The sequence below is a fragment of the Anolis carolinensis genome, chromosome 3 (assembly GCF_035594765.1).
Source record: "Anolis carolinensis isolate JA03-04 chromosome 3, rAnoCar3.1.pri, whole genome shotgun sequence".
Taxonomy (NCBI): Eukaryota; Metazoa; Chordata; class Lepidosauria; order Squamata; family Dactyloidae; genus Anolis; species Anolis carolinensis.
In genome coordinates, this window is record NC_085843.1 from 124,834,231 (window position 1) to 124,858,347 (window position 24,117).

Sequence of the window (24,117 nt, forward strand, 5' to 3'; positions counted from 1 at the left end):
GACAAGTTCAGCTGCTCTATTCGTGTGTGGTGTAAGAACCCATACTTTTTCTTTCCTTTTTAATTCTGGCCCTGTTAACAAATTGTTTTTGTTTTTTTTAAGTAATGCCCAGGAATATTATCAGGGATAATGACTATTAGAACTCCACTGAACATACTGAAACAGTATACAAATAAGGAACAGAGGAGGAAGTTTATACTGGAATATGAAATAATCATGTCAAAGCCTGTTTGATTCGAAGGTTGGGTAAAGTGAAGGCTTGTTACTTTGTAAGTGTGCATATTTGAGGACAAAATTGTTAAAAGGCTAGCACAAAGGTTTACAAAGACATTTTTGTATTAACTTTTTTCAAAGGCTGCAGTGCACTTTAAGTGTCAAGAATTTCATGTGGAGTCATACAGAACACCATAATCCTCTTACAGCTAGCCTCAAATTATCCTTTAATTTTAGCAGAGGGAAGAAAAACATTTGCAATCCTGTACCATTTTGTTCTTTTCAATATGCTTCATTCTGAGGTTGATTGTATGAATTATCCAAGAACATTCATTCATATCAAGGTGGAAAATAGGTAAGGCACATTAAGAACAGAAAACAAATTAGCTTAAAGAAGAAAATGTCATATGACATTTTGAAGCAAACGTTGGGGGTGGCAAAGTGAAAGCCACATTTGTGTTTGTCTGGGACTTTGGGATGAAGCTTTCTTACTCACTGAAATGTTATAAAGAACATATTTTCACATGGTGAAAATGCTCTTCAATAATTGCTCAAATGCATTAGGCACCAATAGGTTTGGATTCAACAGCAGGTGGGCAGATTACTTTGATCTTTCTATGCAACTGAAAATGTCAACTTCTACTCTCCCATGATTTTAAACTGACATTTCAATAATATTGCAAAGCATAACTGGAAATCTTCCAGAAAGAAGAAAATCACCAGCAACCTTTGAAGCCAGAGTTCAGCCAGCTCCTTGAGAATAGAAATCAAAGACTATTGTGGTTGACTAAAGTAGAATGGATAAAAGTATTGTCAGCATTATTATGATTACTATGATGATAATTATTATCATCATCTTTGTATCCCACCTTTCTCCTCAAATTGGGGGCGGGAGTCAATGTGCCTTAAAATAGAAATAAAAAAATACAGTTAAAACATATGAAAAGTGAATATTATTATTCAAACCTCCACTTAAATAATAAAATGTCATTTAAAAATGAAACACAATGAAAAGGATGTCAGTTTACAATACTACAGCATTCTCTAGCCCAGCAGTATCGAACTTGTGGGCCTCCAGGTGTTTTGGATTTCAGCTCCCATAATTCCTTGCCATTGGACAGGTTGTCAAGGGTTTCTGAAAGTTGGAGTCTGAAACATTTGCAGGGCCACAAGTTTGACACCTCAGCAGCCCACTCTAGAAAAATGTGAAAGAACTTCCAGGTAGAAAGTGACAATACTACAAATACTTTTATTCTCCAAATGAGGATGCAATTTCCCTTAATTTTAATTTGTAATGACATACTTGGATTATACATAATTTTGAGTTGAAAGATATATACCAAGCAACCTGTGCGCCCCCCCCCCCCCCCCAGATATTGTTCTACAGTTTCATTTGGACATGCTGGGCTGGAATAGGAAAAAGCTGGATGTACATTTGGAAGATCCACATCTGTAGAACACCTGGTTGCCTCGTAGTAGAACTTATAGTAGGGAAACACCAATCTTTTAGATAGTGCACATTCACAAAGCTGTCTACCAGTTCCCAATTTCACACCAGATCCCCTAATCAGTAATTATGATTATTGAAGGATGCCTCTTAAGGATGCGCCAAAGAAGTTATGGATCACTGTGTCCTAGCAGTGGTCGTGCAGGAGATGTGGGGACCTGTCTCCCCATTCCATCACAGCTTCTCCTCTTCCTTATCATATGGGGGGAAGCCCTTTTCAGCAGCTTGACCCATCTTTCCTTATGGAAAGACGGAGAGCCTGCCATTGTCTGCTGCTGCCATTTTTTTGGTGGCAACAGCATTTCAGCCATGGAGCCGTCCTGGAACTAGTTATCCGGGATGTGATGGGAGCCATAGGGCTCCATGGCTGAACCCTAAAAATCCAGCTGCTGCCACCAAAAAAAGGTACATGTGAAGAGGTCCTTGGTGTCTTCCTGTTTTCTTGCTTTTCCATACCCACCCTCTTCCTGCATCACTTTACTTTATAGCCATTTTTTCCATCTCTCTCAACTCCATCAGACTGTATATTTGTTTATACACAAGTAATCTGCTACTAAATATACTTTTATATGTTTTACAAAGAAGGCTAATTTTATTTCTAGCTCCTCTGTGTGTGGCCAAGGGTATCTAAGGAACTGGTTGTTCAGCTTCTGCCTTGCTGGTTTGATTGTTTTGCTTCAAAGATATGAAGTCATTCCTTGTGTTTTAGGAACTGCATGTGTGGCCCATGAGGGAGATGAGGAGCAAAAACTGGTCCAGTTGTCTTCATAGAATCATAGAATAGTAGGGTTGGAAGAGACCTCATGGGCCATCCAGTCAAACCCCCTGCTAAGAAGCAGGAAATCGCATTCAAAGCACCCCCGACAGATGGCCATCCAGCCTCTGCTTAAAAGCCTCCAAAGAAGGAGCCTCCACCACAGTCCAGGGGAGAGAGTTCCACTGTCGAACAGCCCTCACAGTGAGGAAGTTCTTCCTAATGTTCAGGTGGAATCTCCTTTCCTGTAGTTTGAAGCCATTGTTCCGCGTCCTAGTCTGCAGGGCAGCAGAAAACAAGCTTGCTCCCTCCTCCCTATGACTTCCCCTCACCTATTTGTACATGGCTATCATGTCTCCTCTCAGCCTTCTCTTCTGCAGGCTAAACATGCCCAGTTCTTTAAGCCGCTCCTCATAGGGCTTGTTCTCCAGACCTTTGATCATTTTAGTTGCCCTCTTCTGGACGCTTTCCAGCTTGTCAACATCTCCCTTCAACTGTGGTGCCCAAAATTGGACACCAATTGCAGTTGCCTGTCCTGATATTCAGAGTAGCTTCCATGCTTTCAGCAAAACTACATGAAATACATAGATTCCCGGGCGTTGCTAAAAAAGCTGTTTCAGATTAAAACCTTAGTTTTACTGAAGCTGTGAGCATGTGTGATGAGATGTCAAAGATAATTTCTCTAAAACCAGAATACATCTTTGCAAAAAATACAATAATTCATGCACAAGACATTTTATATGTGTGCAAATATAATTTCTACATTTGTCCTGAAATGTGAAGGAGAATTGTAAAATGGGCAAACCCTCTGGTATAAATTGAGATGCAGGGAGACAGAAGTGGAATTTTATGTTGTTTATATTTATGTATTTATTGGATAAACATAATGAGATCACATGGAGATGGAACCCAGGTCTAACCAGAAAATTAATTATGTTTCATCTGAGGGTTGTGGTATATAATTTTGTGCATAAAACAAAATCTGTGCAGATTGAATCACCAGAAAGCAAAGCTGAAAGTTGTCAAGGCTTGAGACAGATTAATGTGTAAAAAGTTAAAAATCCATTCTGCTAATCATGCAGTGTCCAAAACCAGGCATGAAAGGGTTAAGACAGAGGAGTGGTCTGGACATGCCTAGACAAAGAGAAAAAGGACTACATGCCACATCCATTGGCAGACTTTGAATAATGGTGTTATTTTGTATTGTTTTAAATCTGTATATTGCATATTGCTAATTTATTTAACTTTAACTGCTTATGTTTTATTCTTTTGTATTGTTATGCATTGGCATCAAATTCTGCCAGTTTTGTAAGCCGCCCTGAGTCCCTTCAGGTGAGAAGGGCAGGATAGAAATGATGGAAATAAATAAATAAATAAATAAATAAGAACATATAAATGTCTCAGACGCCATTATTCATTTCTCTTTGCAATGGACCACAGTGATGAGTGAGTGTGAACTTGTATATAGTTTGGAAATGTAAATAAAAAGCTAATAGCCAGGCTAAGTGAGCAGAAAATGAGACTGCCAGGTTTGCTTGAAGTTAAAGCACTTCACCCATAAATTTCATAATGTCACTATGTCAATCACCCATGTGGATGATTTCAGATATTGGAATTCCAGATTAGGGACAATCAGCCTGTGTTCTTCTGTACCAAGATGGAATGAGCACATTTTTCTACTCTCTGTGTTTCTGTGACAGAAAAAGCCTGACCACATTATTGTCTGTTCAGGTGTGGAGGTGGACATAAAAAAAGAAAGAGATTTAGGATCAATCATTTCTTTCCTTCTTCTCAACTGAAAATGTTATAATGGTCACTGTTACCCATCCAGATCTATAGCACACCATTTCCTGGCACTACTTTGGAGGTGGTTGAATTTCCAAGTACTCTCTAAATTCATCTGAATTACCTGCTAATTTTGATGTAGATACTAACAGTATGTTTTTGATAATAGAAACTGGATAGTGACTCATTCAGCCTAAAATAAAATAACAATATGGACAGAGGAAGGTAGAAATGAGGGAAGAGAAAAATAATTTGACAGAAACATAGATGTATACAGAAAGAGAAAACGTATTTTAAAAGAGTTAATTATATATATTTTCTGTCATTCAGCTCAGCAAATTACTGGTTTTAAAAAGTAAGGGAAAGAATGGTCCATGTTGGGAATGCAATTACAATTGACATTTCTAAGACTGCTGTTGATGGCATCCATTTTCCTAGGTAACCCTCCTCCCAGCGCTTTTCCTCGTAATGTTCTTTTCCAATAGTCTTTAACTAGAACAAGTTTCTGTGATGTCAACAGCCTTCTCCAGAGCAAGCGATTTTACAATAAAAAGTAGGTTATGACCCTAAATCATGTTCTGTGGATTTGAAATAATACTAATTGATTTCTAGCTAGGTGCTCACATAATCGCAGGTCCAAATCCTCAGGTTCTTTAGAAATCAAACACAAAATCTGATGCCTATCTACAATTCAGCACTGGTGACATAATGCTATCACGTGTAATTGGAAAGGTATCAAATATTCGGGTTTCAGTTCAATAGTTGAGAAGCTTCAGGGGGGTTTTGGCCATGAATCCATTACAGCTTTTTTCCCACCTGATAATTTTGTGCTGCCAAAATCTGTGCATGATACCACATTACTGGAATTGATCCCATCATTAGGTTAAAACAATTGTCACCTCTGATGGTAGGCAGCAGCAAGATCTTGAGAAAGCAGTCTGTGTGACACACAACCTTCTCCACAACTTCTAAATGATGCCCTCACTTGCAATGAATGATGCTGTCCCATAGCCAATAACAAAGAAGGAACAAACAGTCAGTTTGGTCATGGAATCACAAAGCCTCCAAAGAAGAAGCCTCCAGCACACTCCAAGGCAGATAGTTCCACTATTGGACAGCTCTTACTGTCTGGAAGTTCTTCCTAACGTTTCCTGGAATTCTATCCCATTGCTCCAAGTTCTAATTTAGTCTAGGCCACAGAAAGCAACCCTGTTTCCTCTTCCTTAGGACATTCTTTTAAATATTTAAACATGGTTGCCATGTCTCCTCTCAACCTTCTCTTCTGCAGGTTAAACATATCCAGCTCTCTTTCACCTTTAATCTTTATTATGACACTTGAGATTTTACTAACAAGTATAAGAAATAACAAAGATTTAAAAGGACTGAAAATAAGAAATAATAGCTACAAATTCTGCGCATTCGCAGACGATGTGGCTTGCATTATAGAAGATCCGATAAATCAATGGGCTAAGTGGTGGCAAGAAATAACAACATTTGGAGAGGTAGCGGGATTTAAAATTAATAAGGAAAAAATGAAAATGATAACAAAAAATATACCGAGAAAGAAGAAAGAAGAATGAGAAAAACATACAGGAATACAGATAGTAAGGAAAGTAAAGTATCTAGGAATAGAGATCTCAGCAAGTAATGCCCAACTCTTAAAAAATAACTATGAGAAAAAATGGACAGAGATAAGAGAGAAAATGAAGAGATGGAATAATCTAAACCTGTCACTGCTAGGGAAAATAGCAGTAGTTAAAATGAATGTTTTACCTGAAGTATTATATCTTTTTCAAACTATACCAATAGTAAGATCCAAAACAATATTTGTTAAGTGGGAGAAAGACATTAGAAAGTTCATTTGGAACAATAAAAAGGCAAGAATAAAAAGACAAAGTTTAAAAGATGATAAGTCTAGAGGAGGACTGGGACTCCCTGACCTGGAGCTATATTACGAGGCGGCAGTACTGACCTGGGTGAGGGACTGGTCCACACTAGAAAAAAGAAGGAGAAGACCTAAGACGGGGGTGGCACAGTTACCTATGGAATGATAAAATAAAAATAGAAAAAGGGTTCAAAAATCATTTTATAAGGTCCGCCCTAATCAGAGTTTGGGACAAATACAAACTGAAACTGCACTCTAAAACGCCTATGTGGTATTCTCCCAATGAAGCAAAACACAGAAGAGAAACCCCCGGAGAAAAATGGTTAACATATAAACAACTTCTAACATTCACCAATCAAGAGATAAAATTAAAAACACATGAAAAAAGTAAAAAAATAGAACCAGCAATAAATTGGCTGCGATACTGGCAGATCAGAGAAGAATATAAAGAAGATAAAGTAAAAGGATTCGAAACAACAGAGAAATTCTGGGATAAAATACTGAAAATTAATACCAAATTGATAAGAATACTATACAAACAAATACTCACCTGGGCTCTAGAGGAAGATCTCATAAAAGAAGTCATGATAAAATGGTCCAGAGCGATAGGACACACAATTCAGTTATGCCAATGGGAGGAGATATGGGTAAAAAAAACTAAGGTGGGCCTATGCGGCGGAAATAAGAGAAAACTGGTACAAGATGTTCCACATGTGGTACTTGACACCAAATAAGCTCGCAAAAATTAGCAGAGGTAAAACCCAGGGAACATGTTGGAAATGTGGCAAGCACACAGGCACCTTTCTACATATGTGGTGGGAGTGTAAAAAGATAAAAAAATTCTGGCAAGAAATACATAAAATGATGACAAAAATTGTAAAAAAAAAAATTGAATTCAAACCCGAGAGTTTTTTATTAGGGATTATCGATAAACAGATAGACAAAAATACAGACAGACTAATATTCTATCTCACCACAGCTGCGAGAATAGTGCTGGCACAACTATGGAAATCAGAAGATACACCCAGTATGGAGAAATGGCTCATTAAAATAATGGATGTGATGAATATGGATATATTAACACAAAAACTAGCACAGGATAGAGCTCCAGAAAATAAAACAGATTGGAAACCTATGATCGAATATTTGCAAAAAGAGAAAATTAACTGGCACATAAAGTTTAAGTAAGGAAATTCCAGGGGAAATCAACATAAAATAATAGTAGTTAAATAAGTGTAACTACAAAATTAATAGACAGGAAAAATAAAACAAAAGGACCATATCCAGAGCTCTGGAAGTAACTAGGACATAAAAGCAACTGTATACATGTTTATCCCAAGCTGCTGTTGTGGATCTTTTCGTTTCTGTTTTTGTTTTTTTATTTTTAGTTGTGTTTTTTTTCCTCCTTTGGTTTTTTCTGTGTGCTTTTTTTCCTCCTTTTTTGTGGTTGCTTAAATATTGTCAGCTACCGTGTATGTCAATGTGTCCCTTTATGTCGAAGTTACCTACCCTACCCCCCCTTACATCTTGATTTCATGTATGTTTTTTACTATATGGTAAAAAAAAAGAATTATTATTTTCACAAGAAATGTAGGAGTTGCTTACAAACTGTACAATAAAAAATATAATAATAATAATAATAAAAACATATCCAGCTCTTAAAAATGGGACATGGTCTCTAGACCTTTGATCATTTTAGTCACCCTCCTCTGCAACCTTCTAGCTTGTCAATATCCCTAATGACTTGTGATGCACAGAATTGGATGTAGTATTCAAGGTGAGGTCTGATCAAAGCAGAATAGAGAGGAACTATTACTTCCCTTGATTTAGACACTACACTTTGTTTGATGCAGCCCAAAATCCCATTGCCTTTTTTGCTGCTGCATGATGTTGTTGAATCATGTTCAGCTTGTCAGCTTTTATTCATGAGATATTGCTGTTTGCTGCACTCAGAAAAATCACTTGGTACATTGTGTTTGCTCTGGACTTCTTCCATTGTACTATAGAATATTTATGTACTGGATAACATCCTAAGATGTGTTACCAACTATCTGGAACCCAAGATGAGGTCATGTTAAACCTGTTTCTGGATATATCTGACCTGCTGATCCTACAAATGGCACCATAGAAACATAGAATCGTAGAGTTGGAAGAGACCTTATGAGCCATCCAGTCCAACCCCCTGCCAAGAAGCAGGAAAACTGCATTAAAAGCACCCCCGACAGATGATGGTCCAGTCTCTGTTTAACAGCCTCCAAAGAAGGATGCCATATACCAGTCTTCCTCTGCTTGCCCAAAGAAAAGCAAGATAACCATATCTAAGAAGCTAGAGCTATTGTGGTTTATCCAATACAACTTTCTGAATTAGCACTCCAAATAATCCCAAGTATAGGCCTTAAAACCAAGACACCAAGAATTTTTGTTGTTGGGGTGTATAATGTTACCAAAACAGACTCAGTCAGTATCATAGAAAATCATCACAGAGCTGATGAGACAGGTTAATTACAGTGAAGACAACTACATCTATGATCGTCATGTGAATTTAGCGCTGGCAGATAACCTAGCCCAGACCTCGGCGTAACCAATGTGTAGACCTTGGTCAATGCTATCTGGTGGATTTTAGGTTGCTAGCCAAAAAAGTAGTGCTTCCAATAAGTACATGTTATGCTTTCCCTTGTTATCGCTGAGAAAAGCTGCTGGAGATATTAAAAGCAGCATTAATTTGAGTAGAACAAGATCTGGGAATTCTTTCATTCATACAGGAAAAGAATGTGGCACTCCAATCGGTTTTAGTTTAACAAGAAATCTTAAAAATCGCATTAGAGCTGTTTTGTTGGTGGTGATTAATAAACAGTTTATTGAAAAGATTAAGGACCTCAATTTTAAAACGTTAACTGATTTTGGCAGCACAATATTACATGCTCAGAAATATCTTTTTTTTTGGAGGGGGGGGGGAGAACATACCAACAATTGAAGGTTGAATATAAAAAAAACTGGGCAAATTTTTAAAAGAGTGAGAACCTTTTTAATTTTTGTAAAAATAGAATATTTGTGGGTTTTGAGCTTTATTATGAAGAATGAAGGATGTGAAAAGTAGTTTTGTATTTATGACCTTGATTTGGAAGGCGGGAAACCAACAGTTTTAAAAAAGAATCTTTTTGCGAATCAGGGTGGTGAAAGACTACTACTAGTAGTTACTACTGTATTTTGGGTAGTTACTACTGTATTTTATTATTTTTCCTCAACCCTCCCTTCTTTTCTAATGGTGTTTTTTTCCTTGTAAGTATTATGTTTTGGTAGATGTAGTATAATCTAGGTTTTTTCTTTGTATGTAGTGTATTTTAATAAAGGCGTGTTATGTTTAAAAGATGATATAGGGTTAAAACATCACCCATCCTTGAGCACTGTCTAATGCCCATGCTCACTTGAGGCTGACAGGCTGACACTGAGGTTTAAATCCAATAACATCATGAAAATGACAGGTTCCCTAGCCCTGGCATAAGAGATCCATTGTTGATGCTGAAAGAATGGAAGATACCATGAAAAGAAAAGGGGCAGTGCAGGTAAAACAAGGAAAAATGTGAGCCAGGAGTCCTATCACATAGTTGTATGAGATGTCAGTTTTAAGGAACAATATAATAGAGATGTTGTTTTGTGTTCTCAAGGTCAAGTGATCCTTGTCAGAGAACATAATGAGGCCTAGATGAGTTGCTGGAAGAGCAATTTTCTAAACATAGTTCAAAATAGATAAATGCCCAAGTCGCTGAAGTCAGAGCAGATTAACTAGAAGATGGCATTAAGGAAGACAAAGCTGCCTGCCAGCGTCGCCCATATTATGTGAGAGACCAGGAGTGTGATCTGTACTTGGCAATGCATTTGTCTGTAGTCACTGCCAAAAAGCCAGATGCTCCAGTTACACAAATGCACCCAGAGCTTGGCATGCAAATTTTGCAGTTGCTATTTACAGTAGAAAATTAGGTGGCTAAATTCTAATTTAAGGAAAGTCATCTTGGGCTTGCACTACTGCCAGTTTGGATCAGAATTAATATAAAATGTTTACCTTGTCATTAACTTTTTATAAATGGTTGTATACACAAGAGCTTTTTTGGTGTCCTATATAACACCTGATGCTGTGGAAAGTTTCAGATGAAGTTTGCATTTAGCTTGATTTTTAGAAGCAATCATGCTATCATCTGCATTTTTAGTCTCCAGGAAGTGACTAGGATTTTCCAATCTTTTAAAGACATCTTTGGACAATTCTCTCCCATCAGTGTAAAACTAGGAGCATATCATTTTTTCCTTGAAAGGGAATTCTGGATCAGGAATATTAATAATAATAATAATAATAATAATAATAATAATAATAATAATAATAATTTTATTAACTGCCTCTCCCTGTGGCTCGAGGTGGGATACAACATCATTAAAACAAGAGATAAAACACTATTAAAACACATACATCAATATACAGAGAGTTAAAATACAAGTTAAAATCTATTAATTAAAATTCACAACTTAAAATTGACTGGGTAGGCCTGCCAGAAGAGATGGGACTTCAGATGTTTCCTAAATTCTGACAGCTGATTTAGCTGCTGAACCTCTTCTGGCAGGTCATTCCACTGTTTTGGGGTAGCTGATGAAAAATGGAACTTCCAGGGTCAACTTGAAGGACTGTATCTATGAAAGAGAATGATTTTGTAGGGCAGGGATTTCCAGAAGAGTTGGTGAGAAGTATTGTTAGTTCTTCTATCCACCATATACATGTGATTTATATATTTAAGGAATGCATAAAAGAATTACTGCACATTTACTAGTCATAGTTATTCATGCAGCCCTGTAGCAAAAATATTTTGCCCATCAGTAGCTGTAATTTCTCTAGAAAGCTATGTGAGATTAGCTCATGCTGTATGGATAGATAAGAATGTTTCCATCTTGAAATGCCTGGTATGAAATGATTCCTCTCCCCAATTTTGATTGTTAAAGCGTCAGCACCTTTTAGGGAAAGAAAGTAGAAAGGATATTTGAAAATTAAGAAAGATTATCAACCTCATTCAGGTATATTCCAGCCTAGAAAGCATGTCCATTAGGGAGATGCTGAGTTCATCCAGGCACCCCTGAAAAACAGCAGCCGTGACAAAGGGCTGCTTTAGTCAGCTGAAGAGATGAGCGCAAACTTTGCCTTTGTCTTGGATTTATTGCTGCATTTCCATTCCCCATTTACTTTTTTTTGTGTCAGGAGCAACCTGAGTCACTTCTGGTGTGAGAGAATTGGCCGTCTGCAAGGACGTTGCCCAGGGGAAGCCTGAATGTTTTTGATGTTTTTACCATCCTTGTGGGAGGCTTCTCTCATGTCCCTGCATGGAGCTGGAGCTGATAGAGGGGGCTCTCCCCAGGTGGGATTCGAACCTGGCAGCCTTGAGGTCAGCAACCCAACCTTCAAGTTACAAGGCTTTAACCCACTACTCCACCAGAGGCTCCTCGCCATTTACTGATAAGCAGCCTCAGACATTTGCATTCACCCACAACCCCAACATGAGCAATCTAGAGTACAAAGGGGAATTTCAACTGAGATCCTGCTTCAAGGATGAGAATGTCAGTCAGTTGCTTTCCAGTCAACAGGGGAACAGATCTCTGTCTCTTGCAGCAGCTGCTGCTTGTTTAGTAAATGGAGATAGGGGAATCAGGCTAGAAGACACTACATAACAACGGTGGTTACATAGTTAAGTATGTCATGCAGAATTCCAACCAATATCTTTCCCTCTATCACCTCTCTTTTATTTCTTAGAAATTGTTAAAGTAAAATCAAATAGAGTTGCATTCCTACAATAATTATACTGCTTAAAACCCAATGGATTTTGGACTACTGCCTAAATTATTTGCTTTACAAAGAAAAGGACCACAAAATCTGGTCTACTATCTCCAGCACTGATATGAATTGGAGGTGATTTTTTCTAAGTACAGATGGCAATAGTAAGTTAATTCCCATTAAAATCTGGAATTGCTTTGTGGTTTTTCCTTTATCATTGAAACATGAATTGGTAAAATTAGCAGCTGCAGTGGTCAGTGATGCATTGATGTAATAATGTTTGTTATCACTCTGTGCTGTAATATGTTTAAGAATTGACAACAGCCTGAGGATGGATTTGATTCTTCTACATTAGAATCAAAATTAAAAAGAGTAACTTTTACTAATTTAATAGTCATGTTTTTCATGAGAAACAAGATGCAGGGAATGCTTTTACCCAGCACTATTATAGTACCATGAGTACTCTGGCAGGATCTACACTGCCATATAATACAGTTTTAGAATGCAGATCAACTACATTGAAATGGATTGTATGGCAGTGTAGATTCAAATAATCCAGTTCAACGCACTTATTCTGCATTCTGAAACTTCATTATATGGCAGTGTAGAACCAGCCTAAGAAATCGTAGGATTCACAGTTTCAGAAGAACATTTTGAATACTCACCCTGATGCCTCAGTGTAAATCCTATAAATCCTAGAATTCTGTAGGATGAAACCATGACAGTACAGTGGAATTATTATTATTATTTTATTATGACACAGCAAACAAGATAGATATGCTGGATTTCATATCACAAAATCACAAGTCGAGCACTTCCCAAGTGTCTAGGACTGTGTGATGTATTTTCGGATGATGCACGCAGATCCCAGCAGGGTGGCCTTTTGCAGCTGGCAGATCGTAATTTTGTCAATGTCTATTGTTTCCAAATGCCGGCTGAGATCTTTTGGCATGACACCCAATGTGCCCATCACCACCGGGACCACCTGCACTGGTTTCTGCCAGAGTCTTTGAAGTTCAATCTTGAGGTCCTGATAGCGGCTGAGTTTTTCCTGTTGTTTTTCGTCAATGCGACTGTCACCTGGGATGGCAACATCAATGATCCAAACCTTTTTCTTTTCCACAACTGTGATGTCTGGTGTGTTGTGTTCCAGAACTTTGTCAGTCTGGATTCGGAAGTCCCACACTATCTTTGCGTGCTCATTTTCCAATACTTTTGCAGGTTTGTGAGCCCACCAGTTCTTTGCTGCTGGGAGGTGGTACTTGAGGCATAAGTTCCAATGAATCATTTGGGCCACATAGTTGTGCCTCTGTTTGTAGTCCGTCTGTGCAATTTTCTTACAGCAGCTGAGGATATGATCAATGGTTTCGTCAGTTTCCTTGCACAGTCTGCATTTTGGATCATCAGCTGATTTTTCGATCTTGGCCTTAATTGCATTTGTTCTGATGGCTTGCTCCTGGGTTGCAAGGATCAGGCCTTCTGTCTCCTTCTTCAGGGTCCCATTCGTGAGCCAGAGCCAGGTCTTCTCCTTATCAGCTTTTCCTTCAATTTTGTCAAGGAACTTTCCATGCAATGTTTTGTTGTGCCAGCTGTCAGCTCTAGTTTGTAGTGTGGCTTTCTTGTACTGGTTTTTTGTCTGCTGTGCTTTGAGGAGTTTCTGATTTTTGACTTCAATCAAAGCAGGTTCTTCACTTTGCTTTACTTATTATTATTATTATTATTATTATTATTATTATTATTATTATTATTATTATTGATGATGTATTGAATACTCTAATGAACTATTTAAATAAATGGATACCGTGTACTTTCTCTACCACTTCCTGTGGTAGGAAAAATATTAATGATTGTACTACGTAATTATTGTCTCTAAGATTAATAGATTTATTTAAAACAGAAATCTGCATTAATTTTACAGTTACTCCAGTGCCTTTCTATTCTTGCTTGTATGCCTTGACTATATTCTGTGGTACAGTCCCATATTAAAAAAACTGTCAAAAGCTGCCAGTGCTGAGTGCATAACTTTGTCCTCATGCATATCACGCTTCTAATTCTGATTTGCTGTGCACCAAAAAACCCTCACTTTTCCAAAATGTTAATGTAGAAAATGTGATTCATAGCTTCACTAGTGTTCACTCAGTGTAGCATTTGTAAAGTCTGATGCTTTGAATATTACCTATTCACTTTAATCGCCCTGCAATCAGAAATTAAGGCTGAAATTGTCTGCTAGCAATTTAATCGGGAGCAAAAGTCAGTGAATTCAGTAAGACAGATATCTGAGTAGGCAGACATGACATCTTGAATCCAAGTTATACACTCTATGGGTAAGGACAAAAGAAAATGTGCTCCCTTCTTTCTTTCTTGCTCATTTATTTATTTTAGCCAAAACAATTAAACGCAAAACAGAAAGTCAAGAAATAGGCAATAAATTCTGTTGTGCTGTGGCTGATGACATAATAAACATTTTCAGTTAAGGAGTTTATTGAAGACCACTTTCCTTTTATGAATTAAAGAGACATCGAGTTTCATAAATTCTGTGTACCATAAAGTTCATTTGATATATAGCTGGGTTCCTATGTAAAGTCTTCATGAAACACACAGTGAAAGTAATTTATAATTTGATGAGTAATAACACTTCTATGACATCTGAAAAGTTGGGTTTGCAATCCTACTCATAGTTAAACTGCATCTACTTAAAGTCTAGGGCTGGATCTACACTGCCCTATATCCCAGAATCTGTTCCCAGATTATCTGTTTATCAGTGTAATAATAATAACAACACTTTCTTTATATTCCACCCTATCTCCCCGGAGGGACTCAGGGTGGATTCCAAACATAAAAGGCAAACATTCAGTGTCCGAACACAACAACAATGCACCCATAATAACGACAACCTTACATATAAAAGCTAATTATGATTTAATAACTAAAATTACATTTAAAAACACTACCTGTTATATTGAACAAGAAGCAAACCATCAAAACATTGAACAGAATTCTTCCCAGTTCCTTGGGAGCAAATAGATTGCTCAAGATGTCTATTGAGCTGGTGGGGTGAACAGGGAATGGATATGGATGATAGCTATTAATCCGAGGAATAATGGTAGTATTACCATCTATTCCTCTTCCTCCTCCTCGTAAGCCAGTGAGCAAATGTATGTCTTCAGCTGTTTCTTGACGGTGGGGAGGGAGGGGCCATCTTTAATTCCTTAGGAATGGAATTCCAGAGATGTGGGGGGGGGGGGGCACAGAGAAGGCCCTTTCTCTCGTTCCCACCAGCTGTGCTTGGAATGTGGGTGGAACTGAGAGCAGGGCCTCCTCCGATGATTGCATGTAAACTCATGTAATCCAGTTCAAAGCAGATATTCTGGGATCAGATCCTGGGATTTAGGGCAGAGTGGAACCAGTCAATGATTCAGCCTAACTGAGAGCCCTTCCAGACAGGCCCAAAACTCGTGATGGGTTCTGGATTAATCTGAGACATCCAAATGATGACTCAAGTTCTTCTAGAATAATCTGGATGAGTAGTATGATTTATTGAGTAGCCCATCAGTGGTATTAAAACACTTAACAAACACATTTAACACATATAACACATACACATAAAGCAATTTCCACAGTCCCAAGGGCCAATCCCCATTGATAACCTGGTTCTTTGGGCTCTAAGAGCCCAAAGTAGTGGGATGGCACCACTCCCCTCCCAGCCCCCCATTTCCCCCTTACACTTACCAGACGGGTCTGGCTGCTTCCTCTAGCCCCTCGGAGTAAGCTTCTGATGCATCAAAATGACACATCAGGAGCTTTGGAGAGGGAAGAGGGAAATTAGAAGCTTACGCCAAGAGGCCTGAGGATGCAGCCAGGTCCCTCTGGTAAGATTAGAGGAGAAATGGGGGACTGGGAGCTGGCTAGATGCCTGCCCAGGCCAACCTCTGATTGAGCCCCCCCCCCTCAGAAAAAACTGGGATTTCAGTTCTCTGTGTGGCCTAAATTTCTAAAGGAATCAGGATTATCAATATCGTTTTCTTTCACAATTTGGCCCTGTCTGGAAGGACGAGGCAGAGCAGGAAATGGCATCCTCTCCAAATCACAATACAAATTTGAAAAGTGATCAAGTACCTTTGGTATTTGAAGCAGAAAACTTTCATAAGAAGCCATCCTTTCACTGGTGGTCCAAGTAATAATTACAAAACCAAATACCTAATAATTTGCCCTTCATTCATCAATCACCAAATCAAGTTTCTGAGGCTAGATCCAGACTGCCCTATATCCTAGGATCTGTTCCCAGATTATCTGTTTATCCCAGATTATCTTTCAGTGCAGACTCATATAATCCAGAATCCTGATCTGAAAACAGATTCTGGGAAATAGATCAGTGTAGATCCAACTTACTCCAGGCCAATTAAGGACTGGCCCTACACTCACTTCAGCTGTACTTATTATTATTATTATTATTATTATTATTATTATTATTATTATTATTAATAATAATAATAATAATAATACCCACTTTATCTCTCCCAAAGGAGACTCAAAGTGGCTTAACAAAACAACATCAGCATACAATTTAAAATATGCAAATATGCAAACATTAAAACAGAATAAAATATAAACAGCATCAAAATTTCACAGTTAAAAAACATTAAAACATATTCAAAGTTAAAAATCACAGCACCCCAAATTGATATTAAAAACCTTATTCATAGGCAAATCTGTGTGTGTGTGTGTGTGTGCAATGATAATCCTCAGATTTGCTATTGTCCATTTTGGCTTCTCAGAAATCAGAGAGGGAATAAAATATGCAACACAATGCCATGTTTACACATTTAGGTAAGGCAAGACTATCAAAACCATCCATTTAACTTTCCTATTATGAAATATTCAGTTGAATGGGTGTCATTTATTACCATCTGAAATCCAACAACTGCAGGTAACACAAGACAATATAGGTAGTAATTTAAAAAAACTATCTCTCATTCTGGCATATCTGCTGCTTAATGTAAAAGTTGAAAGTTAATACTCTTCGGTCTATATAAAAAATGACCATAATCAGAATATTAACTTTCAATTTCTATTGCTTGAAATTTCCGAAAGGCTCTGGAAGTGGAAGATGCATTGGCAAGCCGAAGGAAATTAAATTTCATAAAGGGCTGAAAAATCATAACAAAAGTAGTAGCAGGCTTTTTGTTTCTGGTTCTCTGAACAGAAGCACTCCATTCTACATTTCACTTTAAAGTAACAAACTATATTGTGTGAATGTGAAGTTCCACTTGTCAAGCCTATCCATTACTTTTGTAGTTGGGAAGTGGAAGCTATGGTTCTACAGATGTTGATGAGCATGCTAGTCCCATAACCCTTTCCTGAGCAAAAGACTGGTGGAAATGTAAGTCCAAGGATCCGAGGACAGCTTTCCCAATCTTGTAGTTGGGCAATAAATAAAGCTACTTTAATAGTGTACATATTTATCTCTCCCAAAAATCTAAGATATTCACTTATGAATTCCTTTCCGGAAAATTATATTTTAAAAGAAGACAAAAAAACCTACAAATTTGCTAGAAAATTGTATGTGCTCTTTTATATATAAAGATGCACATGGGGACATAATTTCTAGAATTTATTTAGAGAGAGAACACATTTTCCACCAGTAAGAAGTACTCTCACCTTGTACCCTGCTCAATCTTTTGTTCAATTTGGAAATTAATAGGCAAGTTCAGAGTCTTCTACCTTTCTTTCATATCTCAAAGCTGGACAGCCCTTCAAATTGAGAATGACTTCAAACAAAAGACTGTCCCTGAATTGCCTTTCAAATACAGGGTTGTCCTCAGTAAAGTAAAATATGTGGATATTCTAAAGTAATGTCACCATATTTCCTTGCAAGATCTGTCTGGTTTTAGGACTTGAAGGTATTGATATTACGCATTGCTTGTGATATCAGTATGTCACCAAAACACAATCCCCATGATTTCTGGCTGGAAAAAAAACATAAATGTCCTCCATTTTATAAACATTTGAAAAATAAAAAGCTAAGCAGATCTCTCCCAATCTGAAAGAAACCTTCAGAACAACCCTACAACTGAATTCTTTTGCTCCTTGGGTGATAGAAAAAGGCAGCATGTGGCAGAAAGTGAGTATGAATTAAGGTGAACACATGTTTTTCAAAGCTGCTGCACTCACAAGAATCTCAAGTCTGCCCAAAGTGTGCAGAGAATTTGAGGAGGGTGTTTAGAACTCGATTTCTGCATCACCTCTTAGCTGCCATTTCAAATTTATCTATCAGATAAATTTAGCGAGTTAGAAAAGAGTTAGAAAAGAATATGAATAATACTTTACTTATTCTTCTATATTTCTACATTTGATTTTTCAGTTTGATTTCCTTTAACCCAGATTTAAACATAATTAACCTTTAGTATTTTATGAAATACATTAATTCATCCTATGGCCAATTTATTAATAAAATGAGACTGAACTATCAAATAAAGTCTCCTTTCAAATTCATTTCTTTTATTTTATGAAAATAGCTTTGATGATGTCTGTTGAATGGCTTCAGAACACAAATGAAAAGCTAATATGTGTTTAGCAATGCATGACTGACCATCCATTAATACTGGCAAAATACTCGATTGGTTGCTTAAGTTACACAAAAAAACAGAAACTGAAAGGTTTGGGATCCACAAAAATATTGAATTCTGAAAGAAAGGTAGAAGTAAAAAGGACAGCCATCTGTTTTCCCAGACTGCTTGAATTTGGGGAGTGTACGATGGCTTCTCGCCAACTTAATGCAAGAAAATCTGACTGTTTAGAAGAAAGATATTGCCACAACCGTTGGTTCATTTCCAAGGTTGTGTGTGTTACTGAGCTTCATCTTTCCAGAATGAGCAAAACACTGTCCAGTCTTTGTTACGATTTTGTAATAAATGTGCACTGTAGTGCGTTGAAGCAGTCTTTGACCATTCCACTGGCTTTGGACCTTTCGATTCCGTCTTTGTTGTGGGCGACGGTTTGGTCAGAGTGGAAGAGCAAACTATTCTTCCATTGTCATGGTCTGACATTATCTGATCAAGTTAAGACTCACCGTGTCCTCAAACCTCCGAAGGGGTGGTGGGCCCATTAAGATGGTCCGCCCCAGGAGACTTATGGATCCTGAGGGATTCCTGACATCTCTTGGGGTTCTGTCTGCCATGGAGGCTGACGATCCTGTCAATGCCTTGGTCGCTCGTTACAACACCGAGTTGTCCAGAGCTATTGACATGGTCACTCCCAAACGTCCCCTCTCGCTGCGTGGAGTTGCCCCGGCTCCCTGGTTCACCAGGGAGCTGGCGGAGATGAAACGTGGGAGAAGGAGACTAGAGTGTCACTGGCGGAGAACTCGTGACGTTTCTGACCGAGCACGGTCTAAAGCCGCTATTAGGGCTTATTCCGCGGCGCTGCAGGCAGCCAGGAAGGTTTTCACGACTGCCCGCATCGCGTCTGCAACAAATAGATCTTCGGAGTTGTTCCGAGTTGTTGGGGAGCTGAGAAGGGTGGAGGGGCACCTGACTTCTCGGCAACTCGGTGTAGCGAATTCGCTCACCATTTTGCAGACAAAGTCGCTCAGATTCGTTCCGACTTGGACGCCAGTCTTGAAGCATTGCCAGGTGAGGTAACTGAGGCATCTGTCTGTTCGATCTTGTGGGATTCGTTTCAGTTTGTGCAACCTGATGATGTGGACAAGATTCTTGGAGCGGTGAGGGCGACTACCTGTGACCTTGATCCCTGCCCATCTTGGCTTTTAAAACAGGCCAGTGGTGGGTTATTGGTTTGTGGCAATAATTATTGGTTTGTGGCAATAATTAATGCCTCCTTGGGGCAGGGCAAATTTCCATCTAGCCTAAAACAAGCTGTGGTAAGGCCAATTTTGAAGAAGGCCTCATTGGATCCGACCAATCCTTGTAACTACAGGCCAATCTCTAACCTACCATTCTTGGGCAAGGTCTTAGAGCGGGTGGTTGCCTCTCAGCTCCAGGGATTCTTGGAAGATACGGATTTTCTGGACCAATCGCAGTCTGGCTTCAGGCCTGGGTTCAGTACCAAGACGGCTTTGGTCACCTTGGTGGATGACCTCCGCAAGGAGCTGGACAGGGGGAGTGTGACCCTGCTGGTTCTCTTGGACATCTCAGCAGCTTTCGATACCATCGACCATGGTATCCTTCTGGGGCGGCTCTCTGGGATGGGCCTTGGGGGTACTGCACTGCAGTGGCTCCAGTCCTTTCTGGAGGGCCGTTCCCAGTTGGTGAAGCTGGGGGACACCTGCTCGGACCCCTGGCCATTGACCTGTGGGGTTCCGCAAGGTTCTATTTTGTCCCCCATGCTTTTTAACATCTACATGAAACCGCTGGGAGAGGTCATCCGGAGTTTTGGAGTGCGGTACCATCTCTACGCGGATGACACCCAACTCTACTACTCTTTTCCACCTAAATCCAAGGAAGCCCCTCGGATTCTGGACCAGTGTCTGGCTGCTGTGTTGGCCTGGATGAGGGTGAACAAACTGAGACTTAATCCCAACAAGACAGAGGTCCTCCAGGTCAGTCGTATGTCTGATCGGGGTATTGGGTGGCAACCTGTGCTTGACGGGGTCGCACTCCCCCTGAAGGCGCAGGTCCACAGCTTGGGGGTCCTCCTGGATTCGGGGCTGACGCTTGAGGCTCAGGTGTCAGCCGTGGCCGGGAGGGCCTTTGCACAATTAAAACTTGTGCGCCAGCTGCGACCATACCTCGAGAAGTCTGATCTGACCATGGTGGTCCATGCCTTAGTTACCTCTAGACTAGACTATTGAAATGCGCTCTACGTGGGGCTGCCTTTGAAGACATTTCTGTGTAATCCTCTACACACACAAACACACACACTTCACTAAGGGTGCACTTATACTTTATAATTAATGCCATTTGACACCACTTTAATTGTCCTGGTTCAGTTCTATAAAATCATGAGGTTTGAAGTTTTTCAAGGTCTTTAGCCTTGTCTGCCAAAGTGTGCTGATGCTTCACTAAACTACAATGCTCATATAGTGTTGTCAACCTGCTTTAATTCTACCGCAATGGCTACTTCTGCATAGACATTGAATCTGAGTCGGGATGTGGATTAAAGTTACCAGTTCCATGTGGAGTGCCTACACAGGCATCTAGGAACTGGCTGGAAGCTGGAAAGAAGCCACAAAGATTTGCTGGTTGAGGATCAAGCCAAACCAAGGATTTCCCTCCCACCACACCTTCTCCAGTGAGATGCACTGAAAAGAAGTCTATCTTGGGGGGAAGGAAGAAAGGGAAAGTAAGCATTCCCATGGCAAAGCTGTGGTTTACTTTTTGGAGGGGACTGTTCGTTTTTACCTTCTGGCTGAGCTGTGTATCCAGTTTCTCTCCCTGCCCCAATGCTTTAGGATTAGCCTTGTTCCTTGCATTTTGGTCTCAAGCTCCTGCTCTGCGTGGAATATACAGTCTTTGGCTTCAGTTAATTGCATGGTTTGATCCAGAATTTCCAGTGAGTTTTTAAAACTCAGTTGATTGCATGTTGCAGTGTGCTATGGACTTATGCATTTTGTGGACACCCCAACCTCGAGCCAATTTGGAACTGGATTTTATTGTCTGTGTAGAAGGACCCACTACTAGCAGAAATTGAGTTTTCTTGCATATGTTCAACCTGTTGAAATAAATGGGATAAAAATCTAAGGAGGTGCAATCTCTTAGTACAGAAAATTAAATTACCAGCAAAACAACCTGTTAAGTTGAAAGATGAGTCTTGTTTACTAACTCATGGAATACAAAAGTAATTGAGAATGTGTTTTCTTTTAGTTTATCCAGCACCATTAGAATATTTTTATTGTTTAAAGTATTTAGACTGTATCTGTTAATTATAACTATTTGTCAACAGGAAGAAAATAAATAAAGAGAAAATTAAATTATGAAAAGAAGAAGCAATGATGAAAACTTAGCACTCTTATTTTGCTAAATATGTGTAATAAGATGAAAGTAGTTTCAGAGCAATAAAAACAATTGAATACTGCTGAATATGAAATATAAAAAGCAGAAATTTAAATAATAAAGATCTATTGTTTTACACACCAATTTCCATGAATCTGCATGTCACCAAAGATTTTAAAATATTACACATTCAAGAACAACACTTTAAAATAGTATATTGAATTGGTGAAAAGGAAATCCTTTTCTCTGCTTTTTAAAAATAAACAACAATGGCATGGACATTTTCTGAATATTCATTATTTTGCAACCTCTCTTCCCATCTGAGAACCAAGATACATCCTTCAGAAAGGGCACATAAAACATACAGAAATATCAGAGAGATCTTGTAAAGCAGAAGCAAAATGTATTAAACTAAATTAATTAAGTAAATAAATGAAGCTGTTATTTGAAAGCATTAAAAAGGGACAATTTTTCAAGAAATGTTGCCAAAAGGATAGCTTATATCTCTATAGGTTCTGAAAATTTGCATTTTATGTCAACACTGTACAGAGCAAATCAACTGCTTCTATTTAATTTCTCAGCTAGACAAAAGCAAGAGTTTTAAGTGTAATGATGATTTTATTCCCCCCACCCCCCAACCTTTCGGTGTGTTATTTTTAGATGCTACGTGCAAGATTCCCCAAGAGCATTTTGCCAAACTTAGTAGTACTCTACAGGCTGTCTTCTTCAAAAACGCTTTTTCAATGTGTGCTAAAATTGAAAATAGGGGATAACAGAAATCTCACATATATATTACATGTGGGCAGAGAAAATGCTATGCTAAAAGCTTGTGGGTGATAATAGGAAGTCTATGATAAATAAGCAATTATATTGCTTTTCTTCTTCTGTCTTGATTAAACTGAGTTTTTAATCTAGATTGGAATCCCTGGTTACAGACTAACACTGAGCTTAAAGTATATAATGATTAGCTTCAATATTACATAGGCAGACTTCAGTTAACAAAGCCTCTGAAGCTTCTTTTTAAAGTATTTTTATGCCACCCCAGTTAATTCCTGTCTTGTCTAGTTCTCTCTTTTTTATCACGAGCATTGGGATGGTAGTAAAGGATGACTGGAGAAACAGATTTTCACTATTGAGTTGTAGCCATTAACAAAGCAGTAAAGGCTTGAGGTGGAAAAGAGTGGGTTCTACTCTATCCGATCCTTACTGTAGCTTTGTGTGCTTGCCTAGAACAAGCAAGGTGAACAGCAGATGCCTCCAGAATGAGCATTGTAAACAGCAAAATAGTCAGATAACACCCAAGTCCTTCAAAGGCAATCTGGGCTCTGTTTCTCCATGCTGTCAAAACAAAACCTCACAGGGTCCCAACAAAAGTTTCCCAGCATCATGTGATGGGCTCCACATGACTCCGTTTTGGAAACATGGAGAAACAGGAAGAAGATGCAGAGAAGACTGCATCTGATAAGGTCCCTATAGAATTGGTTGCCACAATAAAAAAAACACCAAGAAAAGTGGGGCTGGTGAAAGGGGAAATAATCCCTGAATACATTTTGTTTTTCTTTATTTACGCAAGGCTTACCTGATCTAGTTGCCTCATTTCATATTGTATATTGTTAGTTTTGGCTAAAATGTTTGCTTAAACATATTAAGTTGCTCTTCTTTTTTGTGGTATAGGAATCCTTCACTGTACTTTCATGTTATTTCTGCCTCTGGTATGTCTTTTCTGTTACAGAAATAATGTCCATTGACATATCTGATTGGTAAGAAGAATACGGGTAACAGAAAAATATTCCAGTGAACTGTGACAGAAACCTCTGGGGATGCCTTCCATAGATGCAGGCGAAACATCAGGAGAGAATGCCTCTGGAACAGCCCAGAAAACTCACAGCAACTCAGTGATTCCAGCCATGAAAGCCTTCAACAACACATTGTGACAGAGATATTCTATTTATCAATGTATTTGCATGTTAGTGATAGGCTAGCCAATTCTAAAAAGAAAAAAGAAAATATTCTGCATATTCAGGATCACAAAGGAGGTTGCAGAACCAAACTTGATGTGACCTGATCATGTTCCTTTTTAGGGAATATCCACACTGCTCAATTACAGCAGTTTGACACCACTTTAATTGCCAGGGGACCATCCTATGAAATTCTGGGATTTGTAGTTTGGTGAGCTAGTCAGAAGACACCAAAATACTCTGAAGAGAGATGAACGAA

The 24,117-nt window shown here is 38.7% G+C and overlaps 1 protein-coding gene across 1 annotated transcript in view; it reads right to left on the reverse strand.

Moving 5' to 3' along the window:
- The window catches only part of itgbl1 (integrin subunit beta like 1), a 203,289-nt gene that overhangs the window by 154,052 nt on the left and 25,120 nt on the right, over positions 1-24,117 (reverse strand). The gene's annotated exons all lie outside the window — the stretch shown is intronic.